Raw genomic sequence first — 22112 nt, 5'->3', positions numbered from 1 at the left:
TTTGAACTTTTACCTGACCCAGCACTGACCTGCTTTGTTGCAAGTTTTGTTGCAGATGTAACAAGTAGCATGGTCACATGTCCTGCAAGTTACATTAGACTAGCTTTTATTCCATCTGTATATCAGAATATAGCAGTGTCTGAAATCTCCACAAAGAGAGAAGTGTACTGCCACAAAAAATCAGTCAGCTTCCACAGCAATTCACTTTCTACAACTATGAATTCAGTTCTGTCCAAACGTGGAAGGAGCAAGTTGGTCCATGAGAATCACATTTACTTATTTTCCAAACGAACCGCTGACGATGTTCATTCTATCTGGGTATGTGAAAAACGGTCGACTTGCAAGGGACGTGTTTGGACCAATGAAGAATCTGGCGAAGTTGTGAAAGTAGTCAATCTTCACAATCACGCAGCACAAGCTGCAAGACCTGAAGCAATCCGACTTGTTAATGAGGCTGTGACCAGGGCAAGGACAACACAGGAGACACCACAACAGATTCTCACAGACGTCGTTTCAGGAGCCCATTCTAATGTTGCAGCACTTCTCCCAAGGAAAGCATCACTGAAGAGGACAATACGATTAGCAAGGCAACTTGGCAATATCCCAAGGTTACCTCAAACCCTTGATCAACTTGTTATCCCCCTCGAGTTCCAGGAGATCAGTATTGATGGTGTCCAGCAGCAGTTCCTTCTGCATGACTCTGGTAAGCTACTTAACCATTTAACATTGTATTAAAACAATTCCATTATGCATAATTATTGCAAAGTTTATTTTGCACAAATGTGAAAAATGCTACACTATAAGGTGCTGATATAAAATACTATGTGATTTTTGCCTTCAAGGGAAACTTTGAGGGTAATATAATGTAGTGAGGCCTACTGATTCCAATTAGCGTTGGCCGATCACTGGAAAGATAGGATCAGATCGGGCTGATCATACCGAAAGATTGGAATTAATTCAGATCCAATCTCCAGAGCTAGATGTAGATATATATATATATATATATGCACACTGTACGCCCGAACAGTGTGTGTGTGTATATATATGCATATATGAGGGTGGGTGATGGTGGTCTGGCACTTTTGGAACTTTGAAATGCAATAAAGGATTTGTATAGGACTTCAGGAGCGCGGAGGTCTTTCTTCATGGATGCATGTTAAGTACGGGCGGAAGCCAACCCCTGCTCTAGCAGCACACTGAGTCCTCAGCAACAATCTCAGTTGAGCCACTCTTCTTCCAGCTTTCTTGCATATATATAATGGCCCCAAGCTGCGCTGTTAAAAAATAAACAAACCCAGTTATTCAACTCTCTCTCCGGTGTCCAGCGCTGTCTCCGGCGGTGCAGGGAATTCCGAAATCCCAATGCTATGCATTCTGGGTTGTGCATCACCACCTCTGCACATGTGCCGGGTTGTTCTGTGACGTGATGTGGTGCTTTCCCAGGACCGTCTAGTGAGCGGTCCTCGGATCACTCTCCACTGTAGTTATAGTACGGCAGGCACAGAGGCGGCGATGCGCTGCCTGGATTTCGGGATTCCCTGCACTGCTGGGCTAGGAGCCGGAGCCAGTACTGGACACTGGAGAAAGAGGTGAGTAACTGGGTTTGTTTATTTTTTAACAGCGCAGCCTGGAGCCATTTACTAAAGCTAAATATGCACTCACGCTGTACACCTGTATAGTGTGTGTATATATATATATATATATATATATATATGCGCACACTGTTCGGGAGTGTATGCCCGGACAGTGTTTTCAGATTACGGAGGATTCCGATTTCTAATTCAGATCATCATCATGATCTGGCTACAAATCGGATCGTAATTTAAAATAACGATCAGCCTGAAAATCGTAATAAATTACGATCTTCAGTGATCGCACCGGCCGACACTAATTCCAAATATGCAGCATTGTACTGGCCATACCTGTCCTGGATGCTGCCCCGGAGTTCAGCCTCGCCTGTCTGCGGCATGCACGGACTGAACTGCCATCGCCGGCTGATTCCTCGGCTCTCGTAGTTCAGTCCTGCAGATCCGTGGACAGGTCGGGCTGAACTCCGGAGCTCAGGTGAGATACGCCATGATTTGCAGATGCGTTTTGCCTGCTGCTTCCAAGCACTTTTTAAGCACTTTGCAAGCGCTTTGGCAAAACGCTTCTGCAAATAGGGGTCGTGGCCAAGCTCTGCTATGGGCGTGGCCATGCCCTGCTATGGCCTAAACCGAGCGTATTTGGCGTGGTTTGCAGGCATTTTTCGGGAGGTTTCCCTCTTGCCCATTCCCATTCCTTCCGGGATCCGCCGGAAAATAGCTTTGAAGCTATTTTCCGGTGGGGCGTTTTCCGGCCCCGGCTGGAATCCGCCCGTAACCCGCACCATAGACATGAAAGGGCGGGTTTCAGGCAGGAAACACAGCACGGAATACGCCTGTAAATCCAGCTTGTCTGGATAAAGCCTGAGGCCTCGTGCCCACTGACGGAAGGGGATTGTGGAGCGGCATCTCCGCAGCGGCTGTAATTGCGGTAGCAATTGGAGATCCCACAGGAATCTATTTGTGCCTGCAATTGTGGCCACTATTGTGGTACCCTAATTCTGTATCAAAATCTTCACTTAACTCTATGGATTTAGGTGCAGGTTTTAGTGCAGGATTTCAGCCCCTTGTCTGAATGGCTGGAATTTTGTTTGTATAATGGCAGCATACATTGACATGCTGCACTGCATGTTTTTTTTTGTAAACAAAATTTTTTCATCAGCATGTGGATGGGATTTACACATTAATGCTGCATATGACCCCAGCCTAATGGACCATTCAGTTATGCCTTAGGCCAAAAGCACACTGGTGATTTTACTGGCGTTTTTTGCGTCCTGCACAATCCTCTCAATGAGACAGCATAGGCAGCGCGGACGTCACGAACGTCCGCGCTGCCCACCCGACGACTAGCGTGCCCATCCGCCTGAATGGAATGCCCCATTCAGGCGGGCGGACCGCCCAGTCGTTCATTCAGACGTCCAGCCGCACGCCGCGTCTGGATGCGGCTGTCAACTAGACGGCCCGTTCAGCATAGTGGCGATCGGACGTGCTGAACGGCCGTCTAGTTGAAGGGTCTAAAGGTACCCTAAAAATGTGACCTATTTCAAGTTTGGAAGTAATTTTAATTTTAAACAAAAATATATAATTTTCCACTGGGACAATATATGTTGTAAAAAACTATTGGTTGGCCCCTTCACACTAGATTTTGCTTCAGTTTTTTATTATGAAATCAGAAAATCTGGAGCAAAATGTGAGTATTTAATGTGAGATATGAACAGAGTCTTCTGATTAGGATATTTTTTTTGTGAATTTATCCCAAAACTCTGTCTGCTGCTTGTTACACTTTTCCTGTTATTTCCTCTACTAATACTTTCATTTTAAATTAGGAAATGGACACAGCCATATGTTGATATTTGGAACAAGAGACAATCTCCATCTACTGGCACAAAGTAAAGAGTGGTTTGCTGATGGCATGTTTTTCACTACACCAGCCTTGTTTAAGCAACTTTACACAATCCATGTAGTCCACAGCGGCCTTGTTGTTCCTGTAGTGTACACCTTGCTGACAGACAAGAGCCGTTCTACATACCAGAGGTTGCTGCAAGAGCTGAAGAACTTGCAGCCTGGACTGCAGCCAGACAACCTGATGTTGGATTTTGAACTAGCTGCAATACAGGCATTTGAAAGTGAATTCCCCAACCTTGTGAAGACTGGTTGCTTTTTCACAGTCGGTTTGGCGTAAAGTTCAAAATGAAGGACTCAAGATGCAATACCAAGGTGACCATGAATTTGCCCGTTGGATACACATGATACCTGCCCTGGCCTTTCTACCACCACAGAATGTTGTGCAATCATTTGAAGAATTGGTGGAAGATCCTGACTTTCCACAAGAAGCAATACCTATTGCCAACTATTTTGAAGACAGCTATATCGGTCGAATGAATCGCAGAGGACGTCAAGCACCTTTGTTTCCAGTTCAATTCTGGAATGTGTATGAACGAACATTGAATGATCAACAGCGAACAAATAATGATGTCGAAGGATGGCACAGTAGCTTTCGAGAAACATGTGGTACTCTTTTCCAAAATATATACCGGTTCATTAACTGTCTGAAACATCAGCAAGAGCTCCATAGTTTTGAAATTATTCAGATAATAGCAGGAAATCCCATCGCTGCAAGAAACAAAAAGTATGCTGCAATTTCAGCAAGGGTTAAACGTATCGTGCAAGATTTCGATAATAGAAGCTTGATGGATTATCTGAGAGGCATTGCCTACAGCTTTGATTTTTAGTTCATGGTCACATATTGTATGTTTTGAGAGCAGTGTTTTTAGCTGTAAAATAATTCAAGCATTATAACCTGCAATTTGTATTTTCTCTTTTTCTCTACTCCTTCCCCTCTATACCTTTTTATGTTTCTTGTTAAAACAGTTTTGATATATACAGTTAAAGCATAACTCTGCAAAAAACATGTTATGTTATAGTACCTGTGCCCATGATATTCATTTCCAAAGGAGACCTTCCAGCAGCTTCACTTCTGTGTGAAAAGTCTCATCCAAGTTAAAGCTCCATGTGCTGCAGGATTTCAGTGGTTGCTAAGGAGGTTGTTTCTCCTTAGTAGCAGTACTTGTGGATGGATTCTAGAGGGCGTGGCTGCACAGGAGCATGCAGCTAACAATATATTCCCTATGATGTATAAAGGGCTGCTGGTTTACAGCCCTCTGCAAAGCCCCCCTATGTGTTCCGTCCTGTAACGGCTTTACACAGGCAGGGGGGAGCCCTCCTCTTGTCCAGGACAGAGCACATGAGCGGAGGGTGAAGGGGAGCTTTGCAGAGGGCTGTGAACAAGCAGCCCTGAATGTATCATAGGGAGCCAGGAACCGTTCTGCTCCCAAGGGGGCACGACCTCGTTAGTAACCAATGAAATCCTACTATTTTCCTGTCTGTTTGTAAAATTACTCATCTAGAAAACAAAGTTTGAGAATAAAAAAACTTATTTGATCAGAATTGTATATCTTAGACTCATATGGTGTATTATTAGTGATAAGCAAACCTGCCAATGTTCAGTTCAGGCAGGTTTTTCCCGGATGCGAAAGATCCAGGAGCAAATTGCTAGAGGCAAAACATCCAGGGATGAACTGCTGGGGGCGAACTGACAGGGGGCGAAACATCCGGGGGTGAAACATCCGGGGGCGAACTGCTGGGGGCAAAACATCCGGGGGCGAACTGCTGGGGGCGAAACTTTCAGGTACGAACTGCTGGGGGCGAACTGCTGGGGGCGAAACATCTGGGGGTGAACTGCTGGAGGCGAACTGCTGAGGGCGAAACATCCGGGGGCGAACTGCTGGGGGCGAAACATCCGGGGGCGAAACATCCGGGGGCGAACTGCTGGGGGCGAAACATCCGGGGGCGAACTGCTGGGGGCGAAACATCCGGGTACGAACTGCTGGGGTTGAACTGCTGGGGGCGAAACATCCGGGGGTGAACTGCTGGAGGCGAACTGCTGGGGGCGAAACATCCGGGGGCGAACTGCTGGGGGCGAAACATCCGGGGGTGAACTGCTGGGGGCGAACTGCTGGGGGCGAAACATCCAGGGGCGAACTGCTGGGGGCGAAACATCCGGGGGCGAACTGCTGGGGGCGAAACATCCGGGGGCGAACTGCTGGGGGCGAACTGCTGTGGGCGAATCATCCGGGGGCGAACTGCTGGGGGCGAACTGCTGGGGGCGAAACATCCGGGGGCGAACTGCTGGGGGCGAAACATCCGGGGGGCGAACTGCTGGGGGCGAAACATCCGAGGGTGAAACATCCGGGGGCGAAACATCCGGGGGCGAACTGCTGGGGGCGAAACATCCGGGGGCGAACTGCTGGGGGCGAAATGTGCGGGGGCGAAATGTGCAGGGGCGAACTGCTGGGGGCGAAATGTGCAGGGGCGAAATGTGCGGGGGCGAAACAATCTGGGGGCGAAATGCTGGGGGCGAAATGTTCGGGGGCGAAGTGTACCTGGGGGCGAACTGCTGGGGGCGAACTGCTGAGGGCGAAATGCTGGGGGCGAACTGCTGGGGGCGAAACTTCCAACTCCCATCAATTCCAGTGGTCCCAGGTTTGCTCTTCCTGTTGTTCGGCTGCTACAGCCTTTGTTTTTCATCTCTTTTATCCTGTGACACCAAAGTCACGTGTCTGTTTTGCATTAACAGCTGCTCATATGGAAACAGGGGCTTCAAGGATTCACTTTAATATATGAGGGATGTCATAAAAGCTCCTGTAGGTGAAATTTGTAGTTATCCCAATATTTTTCTCCATATGGTATATGTGTAAATAAATGGCTTGTTTGCAGCTATTTGCTCTGCAGCATATATGGCATTTTGTGGGCACTTTACCAATATGACAGAATAGGGAAAATGAACAGGGCTTTTGCTTAAAGTGAAACTATCAGAAAGTTTTTGCTATGTAACCTGAGGACAGCATGATGTAGAGGTTAAAACACTGAATTCAGGGTTGTGTCACTTATGAGGCTCTGTGCTATCACTTACCATGAAGATTGTATCATTAGGAGATTATCATTGTCATGACCAAGTGCATGTGAGTCCTGACCATCCCCTCCTGTGATAAGCAGCTCACTGCTTATGGACATTGTATATACAGAGCCTGGTGTGGGTGGTGACAGCTTTCTGAGCACTGCTTCATGCTACATCTTAGAACTTTGTGTCAAAACTGCTGCACACAGTAAACTAAGTGATACATCATTGGATTCAGGGACTCTTTTCCTACATTATGCCACTCTCACATGAGGTAGCAAAAGCCTGCTGACAGACGTTGTTTACTTGACATGCATTTCTTAAAGTGCCAGTATTTAATCTTTTTTACATTCTAGTCCTTACTCATCAAAATAGTTTCTGTTCCTTTTTTATAACACAGTGGGACGGAGGACTTGTTTTTTTTAAATTGGATGGTTATTGTTACATTAATTAACAGACAGATCCTCTGCATTAGCAATGAGGTGAACTACAGCTAGCTGTCTATTGGAAAAATATGTCCCAAATATGCCTTAGTAATTAAAGTCAGCCTCACTTATTAATTTAAATGCTTTGCTATTTTCAGGGTAAAAAAGAAACAAATGTATTCAATCTATCTTTTTTTAATTAAAATATTTTCGCATTAAGCTTTGACTCTTTTAATGCTTTGTGAGAGGCTTTCTTTACACTAGGAGAGTAAATAATCCAATTTACTACATCATTATGTAACTTTTGCAATAAGCTTACCTGGGCAGTTTCCAGCAGCACCCTAATGAGCCATGGCCCCAAACGTCATGCTTAGGGTATGTGCACACGCAGTGAAATCTGCTGCATATCCGCACCGGTTTTGGGTCTGCGGAAACGCAGCAGATTCTGCTGCGTTGTACAGTACCTTTATTTCCAATGGGAAAAAAAACGCAGTGCACATGCTGCGTTTTTTTCCGCGCGGTTTTGATGCGGTTCACAATCCGCAGCATGTCAATTGTTTGGTGCAGAAACACTGCAGTTTTACACCTCATCCATTATGAGGTGTAAAACCGCAGGCAAAACTGCAGATAAACCGCAGGACTTTTGTCCTGCGGATTTACCTGCGGTTTTCTCTCCAAAATCCGCACACCCAAAAAACTACGTGTGCACATTATAATCAGTGCTGAGTTAGGATGTCTGATGGCACAACCTGCCATACCAGTTATGGTGCCAACTATGGTGCCAGTTACAACTCTGCGTTACCTCTCTTATGTTCTTGGAACTTGCTCTTCTTTCTTCACGCTTCTTCATTTTTCAGTCTATGTTTCCATGTTGCATTTTTGCAGCGTTTTTTTGATGCATCATTTTTTATTGAAATTAAAGTCTGCTTTTTACAATACCAGCAATTATGAGATCTCAGAAATCTCCTGCACAAACTTCTGACTTTTTTCCGAAGTGAATTGGAAAGCTGAGGTTTCCTTAAAAATTCCAGTATGTCAATTCTTTCAGCGTTTTTCACCATAAAAGCCAATGCGAAAGGGCAAAAACTATGCAAAAAAAAATGCAACCATTCATTTTACTGTGTTTTTGCAGCTTTTTTAGTGAGTGAAACTAAGGGTACCATTACACATAGCAACGCACCAGCAATCCCGACAACGATAAGACCTGGTAAGGATCGCTGGTATGTCGCTACATGGTCACTAGTAAGCTGCCAAACAGGCAGACCTACTGAACGACGCAGCAACTATCCAGCGATCTGTATAACAACCTCGGCGGTCGTTGGGACCTTGTCACACAGCAGCGTTTTTTTTCAGCAGACATAGCATAGGGATGGTTACGCTGATAATAGCCTGATCACCGCTCACAAGCTTGGTGCAGTACTCAAAGTTATCAAGCACCTCACAAATATCAACGATCCACACCCACTCGACAGTTGTTATGTGTCTTGGCTGAGTCTCAGTGTGATGGGCATGTTTAAGTTGGTATTCAGAAAGTGCCCTCTCCTGCTCACTTACCCTTGACAACACATGATATGTTGAGTTCCACCGTGTTGGCAGGTCGCAAATGTGTCTGTGGTTTGGCAAAATAAATTGCTTTTGAAGCGCTGCAACACCGGCAACAGAGGTTGAGGAGTGGCGGAAATGGGTGCAAATATGGCGCACCTTCTCAAGTAAGTACGGCAAGTCAAGGTATGTTTTTATAAATTTCTGCACCACTAGGTTCAGCACGTGAGCCATGCATAGCACGTGTACCAGCTTCCCGAGCTTTAAAGCCGCCACCAGGTTACGCCCATTGTCGCAGACAATCAGACCAGGTCGGAGTTGCGGTGGGGAGAGCCACTGATCGGTCTGTTGTTTTATTCCATGCCACAGCTCTGCTGCAGTGTGTGGTGTTTCAACTAAGCAGATCAGCTTCAGCAGAGCATTTTGCCACTTTGCGGATGCGCTGGTGCACAGCTCCCAACTTGGGAGTGATGTGGAGGGTAATTCAGCATAGGATGACGAGACGGAGGAGGAGGAAGAGGGGAGACTGGACGTATATGATGAGGCGGAAACCCTGATTGAGGTTGGGCCCGCTATTCGTGGCGTGGGTAGGATATGTGTTGATGGTCCAGTTTGAGACTTTGTCCCATCCTCCACTAGGTTGAGCCAGTGTGCCGATGTATCATCCCTAGCCACAAGTACTTGTCCACGTGTCTGTTGTAATATGGACCTTCCCGGTTACGGTGTTGGTGAGAGCGCGGGGAGGGCACACCGGGAAAAATAGTGACGGCTGGGAACCGAGTATCGTGGGGCAGCCACAGCCAAAAGATCACGGAAAGACTGTGTCCCACAAGCCTAAACGGCAACATCTCCACGGCTAGCAACTTGGCAATGTGAGCGTTCAGTAGTTGTGCTTGTGGGTGTGTGGCTTGGTATTTACACATCCTTTCATACATCTGGGGCACAGACAATTGGACGCTTTCCTGGGACAAACAAGTGGATGAGCTTGTTGTGGCCTGTGTCTGTGCAACCGCACCTTGTGAGCAAAAGGTATAATGATCACCTGCTTCCTGCGCAGCAGATTGGAAAGGACGTATCACAGGTGACATGGCAGTGGTTCGACCCGCAGTTGCAGACACTGATTTGGTATCCTGTTGTTCAGCCCACTGACTAGGGTGCTTGACTGCCATGTGTTTCCGCATACTGGTGGTGCTTTTGTTGTCTTTGCCCTGCCCTCTGCTCAGCTTCCTATGGCAGATGCTACAGATGACAACATTTGGTTTAGAAGGACTATGGGAAAAAAATTTCCAGACAGTGGCTGACTGCACCCTTGCCTTGACTTGGGCCACAGAGGGATTGCTCTTGGCATCAGTTGACACACTTCGCACTCTGCTCAAACAAGTAGCCCGTGGTTCCTTTACTGGTGCTACGTATCCACCTTCAACATCTGTGCTGCTGTGCTGGCTATGCGTGCCAACGGTCCAGGTTGGATCGGTGGTCACATCATCGACCACCTCGTTGTCCATGTCATCCTCCTTCCGTGTTGATATTGGCGACTGGCCATATGCAACTGTGTGTCATCACCATCAGCCTCCACCTCTTCACCCGGTATATCACGTGGATGAAAGTGGCTTTCTTCTGGCCGTGGGGTTTCAAATATTTGGCCATCTTCAATAGACGATACCCCCTCACGTTCCTCTTCAATGTCGTGCGGTGAGAGGCCAGAGACAATGCAAGGAAATGTGTGAAACAGATCCTCAGAGTGACCCCGGTTGGGGTCAAATGTTTCCTGTGACTCCTGACCGGGTGATAAACTAGGAAAAGGTTGAGAATAGGATGACCCAGCATTATCTGTATGGACAGTAGACTGTTTTGTCATGGACGATTGAGTGCTGCTAGAACATTTCGTTGAGACCTTATCAGCCATCCAAGACAGTATCTGCTCTTGTTCTTCTGGCTTCCAGGCCCGTTTATGTTCCAGACCGGGAAATTTCACCAGGAACTTAGATGCATCAACCTTCTTCGATCTCCCAGACTCTGTGCCTTGTTGGGCACCAGCGACCCGACGTCCACATCCCTGTCCCTTCTCAACAGTCTTTCTAGGAATTTTGGATGTTTCTGCTATAGTTGCAGATGTTCAGATGCAGATATTGGGGAACAAGGAGCAGTTAGTGCTTTGTGGAAGGTAGCACTACAGCCAAGTACTGCTTTGTGTTTTACAAACAGCACTGCAGCAGCAGAAAAAAGTTGCCCTGAGGTTAAAGTGAGATTACGCACCCCAATAACCACACAAGACAGCGGTGCTGCCACTAAAAAATTTCCCTGGTATTTTAAGGCAAGAATACGCAGCCCAGACACCACACAAGACAGCAGTGATGGCTACGTGTCAGATTGCAGTACCGTGCGTGCATATTATTCGCTGTGAACACAGCACCGCAACAGCACAAAAGAACTGCCCTGAGGTTTAAGGCAAGAATACGCACCCCAGACACCACACAAGACAGCGGTGCTGGCTGCGTGTTAGTTGTGCAGTACCGTGCGTGTGTAAGGGGGTGGCATTTATATGGATAGTAGAGACAAACTGCCACTTTAATAGACAGAACCCCCTTGGCTAGAGCAATTGGACATTCCGATCTCCCCTGCAATAAGACTGTTTTTGGATTGTTCTGCCTACTAGGAGAGGGGAGTAGCTGTGTTTCCATGGAGTGTTCTGAGCTCGGATTCTGACGGAAGCTGGTGTGCTGGATTCTGTGAGGAGAAAAACATGCAGCTTAGAACTGACTGAACCTGTGGGATTCTGTACCCTTCTGGGGATAACAAAGGTGGTTTTTTTCTGTGTTACTGCAAGGAGCCACGAAAATATACAAGGAATGAACAGGCTCTGAAACTTCACACAAGGACAAGACCACATTGCACAGAGCTTCCAGGGAGGACGTCGCATCATCTTGCAGAGAACTGCAGTGGCCCCCAGAAAGGAACTGCAACACCAACTTCACCGTGAGTGTTAACCCTGTGTGCGCACATGTTTAGGGCTTAGGATAGGCTGCAATAGACAGGGCACGGTAGCCGTGCGGCTGGTGTAGAAGCGGCCAGACAAACTAGAGTTAGAGTAGCAGCATACTGTACTTTATTGCACTGTTTTGCCTTTTGAAAAATACACTGATCTGTAAAAGTTGGTGCACCGTGCCATTTGTACGGCCCAGCTAGAGAATATCACTTTTGTAAATTGTTTTATGTCATTGCATACCCCTGTTTACTCTTTCCTAACACTGCATTCCTTGCCTGTAAATAAATTAACCCTTTGTTGCTTGCACCTCATCTTGTGTACCGTAGTCTCCCTGTATTGTGGTGGTCCCCCGGCAATCGCTTCAAGTGCGTCCTATTCGCTGTGAACACAGCACTGCAACAACACAAAAAAACTGCCCTGAGATTTAAGGCAAGAATACATACCCCAGACACCACACAAGACAGCGGTGCTGGCTGCGGGTCAGTTGTGCAGTACCGTGCGTGCATACTATTCGCCGTGAACACAGCACCGCAACAGCACAAAAAACTGCCCTGAGGTTTAAGGTAAGAATACGCACCTCAGAAACCACACAAGACAGCAGTGCTGGCTGCGTGTCAGTTGTGCAGTACCGTGCATACTCTTTGGTGTGATTCTGTGAACACAGCACCGCAACAGCACAAAAAAAGCTGCCCTGCAGGGGTAAATGTGACCCAAAGAAAAGCTGGGAAAACTGTCACTACTCAGTCCCTGACCTTAAACTTTCAGCTCTGAAAAGAGCCTTTGGGTTTCACAGAGGATTTCTGGATGATTTGCACCAAAAAACACAACTCTCCCTAGCAGCTGCTCACACTCTCCCTACACTAGCTGTGTTCTTCATGCAATGTGCAGAAAAAGGCGGCGGCAGGGCTTAGTGCCAGGCTATGATTACTCATAGGACGCTGGGCGGCCAGCCAATCATAGGAATGCCGCCCACAACCAAGAAGGGTGCGGCATTACTGTGATTGGCAACTGCTGGTCGGGAGAACCGAATAGTGCGAGGCGAGTAGTGAAATACTTGCGACGTACCGAGTACCACGAGTACCGCATTACTTGCCGAGTACCGAATACCCATGATTATGCTCGCTCATTCCTAATCTCTTCCTAAACACTATTGGCAATATGTGGACATGTTCTCCAAAAGAGTAATGGAGACCCTTCTGCCTCATCATCGCTATAAGAAAACTAACTCGTGATGTAAATGGGAGAACCAGAATAATGGAAATGTGTATGTGAAGCACTGAAATAAAAACAAAAATATAAACAAAAATGTGTGTAATAAAATAAGCCTTTATTGTAAATTTTGGCCAGACAACAACAACGGCAATAGAAAAATGTATATAAGAACATATAATAAAAATGACAAGAAGACCGCACAGTGAATTAATTATCAAGTAACTATACTTATAACAGTATCACCACTATATAGCAGGAATTATTCAGATAGAACATATATAATAATCCCCATGAGGAACAGCAAAAAACATAAAATGAGTGCAAAAAATGGTGAGGTGATGAAAATTATATATATATATATATATATATATATATATATATATAAAATAAAAATAATATAATAAAAAAATGTGGAAATCACTAATAAAAACAAGGTATATGTGTATATATAAACCAATGTAGATGAATAATACGAAAAACTGCTGTGAAAAAATTGTGTGTATACTGAAAACCAAAAACACTCAAAATGGTGAAAAATAAGGCAAAAATAATATTTTTGCGAAAAATAGATGCTGAACTCACACAAAAAATGCTGGGAGGAATATAATAAAAACAGTAATAATAGCGCTGTATAGAATTGGATGGCTGTATATGAAAATACATAAAATAAAAAAATATAATAGTACTAAAAGTAATGATGCACTTGTAAAATTAGTAATAAATGTGCACCATATAATAGCTATATAAGGGGCCACTGAAAGATGCCATATAAAGCGCTATGTGGTAGAAATGGGCCAGAGCCAAGAATCAGACAGCACACACGCTGAACAATGCTGCACGGATCACATGGGCCACAATGGACACAGACCTAATGTATATAAATGGATAATGAAGCGCTTGTGCAACAAAATGCTGGCCCAAAATGAGCAGCACGATACAGCGCAATTTACTGCCTGGAAGGCAAAAAATGATGGAAGCGGTATGTCAATGGAACGCGCCCCAATAGAACGCCTGTACGATAAAGTACTGGCCTGAATATACAGCACAATACAGCACGATATTTTACCTGAGAGGCAAATAGTGGTGGAAGTGGTGTGCCAAAAGAACGCGCCCTGACGTGCGTTTCAGAAAAACTCCTTCGCCATTTTTTGCACTCATTTTATGTTTTTTGCTGTTCCTCATGGGGATTATTATATATGTTCTATCTGAATAATTCCTGCTATATAGTGGTGATACTTTTATAAGTATAGATACTTGATAATTAATTCACTGTGCGGTCTTCTTGTCATTTTTATTATATGTTCTTTAGGGATGGGCGAATCTACTCGTTAGGACTCGTTACTCTGCGAGTAGTAGGGGACTCGTAGGAGTCGGTACTCTGCGAGTTTCCAAGCGATTACTCGCACAGTAACGAGTCCAATGCAAATCAATGGCAATCCTAGTTTTTTCAGAGTTTAATACAAGCAATCCTAGTTTCTTAGCGATTTTGTGTCCCGCTGTCAGCAGCGAGTCTTAGCGATTCTAGGACTCCTATATACTGTATTCGGGACTCGCAGAATACAGAATATGTTAATTTTCAGAGACAGCCTAGTTTGTTAGGTGAGAAAACTGTGAAGAGCACTACTATGATTGGCTGCTGTCCATCGTGATGCCTATGTCATGTATCACAGGCAAGGCTGTATATAAACCCTGCCCCCGCCATTTTGGGCACATTCCTGTGACGATCTGAGCTAGTGCAGGGCGAGTTGGAGACATAGAGCAGATCTAGGGACTGTTAGTCAGTGTAGGACCTCAAGATTCCTCACATATAACACAAAAGTTCTTTTCAGAACTATCAGGACGGAGGAGTACTGTAGAGGACTGTAGGCAGGGAGAAAGGCAGGAGCAGCCTTACAGTGCATACAGCACCATCCTCAGAGCTTAGCTTACTCACTCAGCTTCCATCAGAGCTGAAATCAGAAGCATAGCTGAGCAAATTTTCTTTTTTTTTTCCACCATATATTATTGGGGTCATATTTACCCCTGCAGCGTTATTGTTTCTGTGGCAGACCAATGCGTTGCTGCTATCTATCCCACCAGCTAATAGCACGCACGCTGCCTGCTTGTGTGCACTAAACAATTTTTTCAGGGAGAGTGCGTCGCTTCTCTGCTAAGTTACAGCACGCACTTCACCCCAGAGCGGTGACGCAGACAGCACCACAGTCCACCTAGGTGACTGCCTTTGCGCACTAAACAATTTTTTCAGGGAGAGTGCGTCGCTTCTCTGCTAAATTACAGCACGCACTTCACCCCAGAGCGGTGACGCAGACAGCACCACAGTCCACCTAGGTGACTGCCTTTGCGCACTAAACAATTTTTTCAGGGAGAGTGCGTCGCTTCTCTGCTAAATTACAGCACGCACTTCACCCCAGAGCGGTGACGCAGACAGCACCACAGTCCACCTAGGTGACTGCCTTTGCGCACTAAACAATTTTTTCAGGGAGAGTGCGTCGCTTCTCTGCTAAGTTACAGCACGCACTTCACCCCAGAGCGGTGACGCAGACAGCACCACAGTCCACCTAGGTGACTGCCTTTGCGCACTAAACAATTTTTTCAGGGAGAGTGCATCGCTTCTCTGCTAAGTTACAGCACGCACTTCACCCCAGAGCGGTGACGCAGACAGCACCACAGTCCACCTAGGTGACTGCCTTTGCGCACTAAACAATTTTTTCAGGGAGAGTGCGTCGCTTCTCTGCTAAGTTACAGCATGCACTTCACCCCAGAGCGGTGACGCAGACAGCACCACAGTCCACCTAGGTGACTGCCTTTGCGCACTAAACAATTTTTTCAGGGAGAGTGCGTCGCTTCTCTGCTAAGTTACAGCACGCACTCCACCCCAGAGCGGTGACGCAGACAGCACCACAGTCCACCTAGGTGACTGCCTTTGCGCACTAAACAATTTTTTCAGGGAGAGTGCAGGGCTTCTCTGCTACCAGCTAATAGCACACACGTTACCTTCCTGCTGTGCCAATACGCATCACTAGCCTTGATTGTCCTCCTATTAGCAAGTATTAACTGCTAATTATTGTTCAGATTATTACAGCTAACATCTGCATTTCTCAACAATGTCCCAAAAAAAACAAGTTCCCAAAAAAGAGGTTGCAAAGGGACAGGGATGAGGTCGTGGTCTTGGCAGTCATGCACAACAAGGCACTGGTACAGGTAGACAGAAGAAGATTGATAGATCGACCTTTCTTCTGTCTAAATTTCCCAGTACTCAACCAAAACGTCTCTTAAGGCCGGAAGAGCAAGACCAGATTACATCTTGGATGGCTGAGAAGACCTCAACCACTGGTTCTTGCAGCACACAATCGTCCTTGACAACTAGGTCTAGTGTCGCTACAGACAACGCAGGGTCATCCAATCCTCAAACTCTTCCTAGTTCCTCAACCCATCGGCAGACAGAGGAATATTGTGACCGCGAATTTGGTCACTCTGATGATTTATTTGCTTCTTACCAGCCCCTGATTGAATCTGGAGTTTCTTTGTCACTGCCTGACGAGATACTTGAAGAAGACGTAAGGTCTATTCATGGACAAAGTTTGGAATCACCTCTTACTGTAGAAAGCCACTTTCACCAAAGGCATACAGCGTCTCAGGAGGTGGCCGAAGATGATGATGATGATGAGACACTCATCTCATCTGGCCAGCCTGAACAGTCACGTTATCCTGAAGACTTTGAAGAGGAAGGGGTTGATGATGAGACCACAGATCCAACATGGACTGTTGGAATGCATAGCCAACAGAGCAGCCCGGAGGAGGAAAGTGGCTATGTACCACCGCCAAAAGCACCAAGGCTTACTCCTTTCTCCAGAAGGCAAACTGTGACAACAGTTTCCCAAATTGTGTCAACTGTTGCCCAAACTGGACCAACTGTTGCCCAAACTGTATCAACAGTTGGTGTTGGACAGAGGTATCCTCCTGTGCCTCCAATACAACATAAAGGACGAAAAGCCCTTGTGTGGGAATTTTTTAAGGATAGCCCATCAGTACCAAATGTAGTGATCTGTAACATCTGCTATGCAAGGCTAAGCAGAGGCCAGGGAAAAGGAAACTTGAGCACCAGCAGTATGCGTAAGCACATGTCTGTTAAGCACCCAACTCAGTGGTCGGCCCGACAGGTTTCAAAATCAGTGGCTTCTGATCCCAACACTTCCACTCCACCTCAGATCCATCCTTCACCATCTAGTGTTCATGCAGCAGGTCATGCTCAGACGTACTCCTCCGAAGCTGCGTTACAAGACAGACATGACAGTAGTCAAGCCACTTGTCAGTCTGCGTCAAACGTGCAGTTGTCTGTGCCACAGCTGTATGAGAGGCAGCGGAAGTTCCAATCGACGCACCCATTTTCTCAACAAATGACGGCTCAAATTGCTAAGTTGTTAGCTGTCGAAATGTTGCCGTTTAGGCTTGTGGGAACAGAGTCTTTTCGGGAGTTGTTGGCTGTTGCAGCACCACGATACTCCGTTCCCAGCCGGTACTTTTTCTCACGTTGTGCCGTCCCCGCGTTACACCAGCACGTGGTAAACAACTTAAAGCGTGCACTAACAAATGCTGTAACCTGCAAAGTCCATTTAACTACGGACACGTGGACAAGTACTTGTGGACAGGGCAGATACATATCACTAACGGCTCACTGGATCAACCTGGTGGAGAGTGTCCCAAATTCTAAAAGTGGACCATGTGAGATCCTACCAACTCCACGAATAGTGGGCACAACATCATTCCGGGTGTCCACCTCATCATATACGTCCACTACCCAATCGGCTTCTTCAACTTCCTCTGCCACTGCTGACTTGCCCGCAATATCACGTCCAAGTTGGGAGCTTTGCAGTAGTGCTTCAGCAAGGCGACAACAGGCTCTTCTGAAGCTCATCTGTCTAGGTCACACACCTCACACTGCAACAGAGCTGTGGAAAGGTCTTAAGCAACAGACTGATGAGTGGCTGGTCCCACTGCAACTCCAAACAGGTCTTGTTGTCAGCGATAACGGTCGATACCTTGTGGCGGCACTGAAGCTCGGGAACATTGTACACGTACCTTGCATGGCTCACGTGCTGAACCTAGTAGTTCAGAAATTCCTTAAAACATACCCCGAGTTATCTGACCTACTAGAGAAGGTGAGGAGAATTTGCGCCCATTTCCGACATTCCTCCATGGCGGTTGGAAGTCTTTCTGCCCTTCAAAACCAATTGAATTTGCCCAAACACCGGCTAATTTGCGACATGCCCACACGCTGGAACTCTACATTCCATATGATAGCAAGATTGAATGAGCAGCAGAGGGCAATAGCGGAATATCAGCTGCAACATGCCCGTCACACCGGAAGTCAGACAAGACACCTTAGTGGTCTGGAGTGGGTCTGGATCGCTGACATTTGTGAGGTGCTGGAGAACTTTGATTACTGCACCAAACTTGTCAGCGGTGATCAGTCGATTATCAGTCTCACCATCCCCATGCTCTGTCTGCTCAAAGAATCCCTCATGAATCTGAAAACAGAAGCTTTGAGGGCCCAGCAGATGGCTATGGAGCCAGATTTGAACATCGCTGATCCTAGGCAGCCAAGCCAACATCAGCAGGCAACATTGGGTCCGGAAGAAGAATGCGATGAGGGTGATGAGGATGAAGATTTCTTGTTCCGTGGCACCGATGTGAACCCTGATGGTACTCCCAAACCCAGCTTTATGTCGGTACAGCATGGGTGGGCTGAAGAGGAGGAGGAGGAGGCGGAGACAGATTTAGAGGCCATGATGCGTAGTGCCCATCATTCGGGTGAAACCGAAGAGATGAGTCTTTACAGCTCAGCACACATGGCTGACTTCATGTCTCAATGTCTGTCCCAAGATCCACGCATCATTAACATCTATGACAGCAACTTCTACTGGTTGTCAACATTTCTGGACCCACGCTACAAAGATAAATTTCCGTCGCTGCTGTTGCAGTCACCAAGGGGCTTAACTATGGATCATTTCAAGAGTCTTGTTGTAGAGAATTTGATGACAATATCACCGTCTGACTCCGCTATACACCGAAGTAGCAGCAGTTTGCAACAGCAGCAATTGGTTGGGACACAAATACCCACAATGTCAAGAAGAGGTGGGGGTAAGATGTACACCAACTGGGCGATGTTCAACAGACTTTCCAATCAGCAACGCAGTGTGCATGCGGTCACCTTGAGTAGGAGACAAATATTGTCAAACATGGTGAACGAGTATGTCAGTGACAGTACCAGCTTCCTTACCGACCCGTCTGTACCCTTTAATTACTGGGTTTCGAAGCTTCACACTTGGACAGAGCTGTCTTTGTATGCCTTGGAGGTGCTGGCCTGCCCAGCTGCTAGCGTGACATCAGAGCGTGTTTTCAGTGCCGCTGGGGGTATAGTCACTGAGACAAGGTCACGCCTTACTACAGAAAATGCCGACAGGCTGACTCTCATAAAGTTCAACAAGGACTGGATATCATCACAGTTCCTAAGTCCTCCAGACGACAGTGCCCAAACCTAGGGTAACATAATCATGATTATTAGGATTGTGAGATTGCGCTTTTAACATTATGCCCTTTTCAAACTTGAAATATCTCTATGTCCCTCATCTCAGTCGCTTTGATTAGTAATGTTCATGCAACATTTGCTGCATTATAACACAAATACACAATCAGTTTGATTCATTTTACTTTACAAGTGCATCCACTTGTGAGGATTTTTCAGAGTTGTGTATTTGCATCCAATTCCATACAGCCCCTTGGGCTAATTTTTCCAGGCACCAAGCCTATGCCTACACAGTGGGCATTTCTCTTACTGCAAGCCAATATTTAGTATGAGCCACGCGCCCTGCTTTATTTAAAAAATTTTCCTCAAGCCCCTTGAGCCAATTTTTGGAGGCACCAAGCCTATGCCTACACAGTGGGCATTTCTCTTCCTGCAAGCCAGTATTTAGTATGGGCCACGCGCCCTGCTTTATTTAAAAAATTTTCCTCAAGCCCCTTGAGCCAATTTTTGGAGGCACCAAGCCTATGCCTACACAGTGGGCATTTCTCTTACTGCAAACCAGTATTTAGTATGGGCCACGCGCCCTGCTTTATTTAAAAAATTTTCCTCAAGCCCCTTGAGCCAATTTTTGGAGGCACCAAGCCTATGCCTACACAGTGGGCATTTCTCTTCCTGCAAGCCAGTATTTAGTATGGGCCACGCGCCCTGCTTTATTTAAAAAATTTTCCTCAAGCCCCTTGAGCCAATTTTTGGAGGCACCAAGCCTATGCCTACACAGTGGGCATTTCTCTTACTGCAAGCCAGTATTTAGTATGGGCCACGCGCCCTGCTTTATTTAAAAAATTTTCCTCAAGCCCCTTGAGCCAATTTTTGGAGGCACCAAGCCTATGCCTACACAGTGGACATTTCTCTTCCTGCAAGCCAGTATTTAGTATGGGCCACGCGCCCTGCTTTATTTAAAAAATTTTCCTCAAGCCCCTTGAGCCAATTTTTGGAGGCACCAAGCCTATGCCTACACAGTGGGCATTTCTCTTACTGCAAGCCAGTATATTGTATGGGCCACGCGCCCTTTATTCTTTAATACATTTTTTCGAAAGCCCCTTGGGCTAATTTTTCCAGGCACCAAGCCTATGCCTGCATAGTGGGTATTGCATGTACTATGCTCCCAGTACAAGCAAGTATATTGTATGAGCACTAGGGACTGCGTGTCCGTGAATGTTTTATACATTATTTCAATAGCCCAGAGGGGGCATTTCCCTGGGCGAACCCACCTAATGGAATGTTCATGGATGACCAGTGTTGCCATAAATACTATATCTGCTAACCTTAGCAAACATCACACAACATGGTCCTCCTGATCATCAATGGTTTTGGGGGGGTAATACTCCATGTGGCAATGTAAACAATACACATCATCAAATTAGTTGCTCAACAGTTGCCAAACCACAACTAACTGTTTTGATTTTGGTTGGAAAAAAGGCACACACATGTCCGCCCAAATTATGTCTTTCACCATGAACTCGCATGTGCATTTCGGCAGGGGTGCCAAACACTTTACTCTGACGTATAAAATTTGACAAACCATCTGCACATTGGAGAAGTACATATTCTGGGGAAATACATACATCAGTTTGGCTATGTGGACATGTTGTGGTGTTGGACTGGCAACATGTCACCAAATGCAGCTAGGCCCTCAGCATTCTTCTTACACTGTATCTCTAAGTCATTGGCCCGAATATGCACCCGTATGGCCTGGCCAGCCTTACACTTTACTTGTTGACTCAAGCGTTGTGCCTCTGTCAAAGCGCTTCGTGTTGGGTCTCAAAAATGGCTAATGCCACGGTTACATTTGCGTTTACAATTGCAGATGCCGTTCATGTTTTTTTGAGAAAACACCGGTGTGTTGACCTATTGGAGAAAAAGTATAATTTGGAGAATCTACCCGGATCTGATTTTTGGAGTTCCTCGTGGTGTGGCCCCAAATAATAGATAATGATCGCCAATTCCAAATGCAAATGTAACCGCAGCCGAAATCCCACCTTCCGTGTATTACATAAACTGTCTTGCTTAAGTGCTCATGTGAAAAGTGTGTGATAGTTCAAAAAACATGTTTTGAGTGGTGTACTGAACACATGACACATACAACTGTTGTGTGGCTGGCAAAACCCTTTTTTTATTTCTGTGGTTCACTTTCATGCCTGTTGGCTTTCTTTTACTTAAATTTTTTGTCTTGCTCTTTCCTTCTTTCCACATATGTATCACAATGCCACAAAAAGCCACATTTCTTAACCGTAAAAGACAAAAAAAAATTACAGAAAGGGGATAAGAAAAAAAAACAAAAAAACAAAAAAATAAAGAATGTTACAGTGTCTCAAACATAGACAATTAAACGTTTAATTGTCAAAAAAAAACAAAAGTTTTGGGCAGAAAATTCCATATGTCCATATGCAATTAGAGTACATGGTAACTTGGCCCACCACTCTGTTCCACATTGACATCCAGGTCACCCTCATCTACAGGAACATTGATCACGTTGAGCGCCTGTTGTATCTCCTCAGCCAAGGGCCTGTGATACTCTGGCAAACCCAAACCTCCAACATTGGGCACATTAAGTAATGGCTGATATGGACGCCATATGTTATGTTCCACAGGGTGTCCGTCCTGACTCTGGTAGCCCTGCACGGCTCTTGGTTGCCCTGGCTGCTGGCGGGTTGAAGTAGCCATGAGGTTGTGTGGTGAACGCTGCCAATCCTCAAGCATATTTAATACCCGTGTGGGGCTGTTGGGGGGCACATTTGCTTCAAGTAGTATTTGGAAGGCTGCCCTTGCATGCCGTCTCCGCTCACGTGGAATATGTGTGAGACTACCAATGAGACTGTGT

At 46.0% G+C, this 22112-nt stretch overlaps 1 protein-coding gene across 1 annotated transcript in view; it reads left to right on the top strand.

The window, feature by feature from the left end:
- The first annotated feature begins 11209 nt into the window (after positions 1 to 11209).
- LOC141101380 (uncharacterized) overlaps positions 11210 to 22112 on the top strand; it is a 42790-nt gene continuing 31887 nt past the window's right edge. The window contains exon 1 of the mRNA XM_073590448.1: positions 11210 to 11483. The gene's annotated coding sequence lies outside the window, so the exon portion shown is untranslated. The remainder of the gene's footprint in view (positions 11484 to 22112) is intronic.

Source organism: Dendrobates tinctorius, unplaced genomic scaffold, assembly GCF_039654945.1.
Source record: "Dendrobates tinctorius isolate UK_male_01 unplaced genomic scaffold, ASM3965494v1 ptg000116l, whole genome shotgun sequence".
Taxonomy (NCBI): domain Eukaryota; kingdom Metazoa; phylum Chordata; class Amphibia; order Anura; family Dendrobatidae; genus Dendrobates; species Dendrobates tinctorius.
The sequence above is the reverse complement of the archived record's forward strand: the minus strand, read 5'-3'. Positions and strand labels throughout refer to the sequence as shown.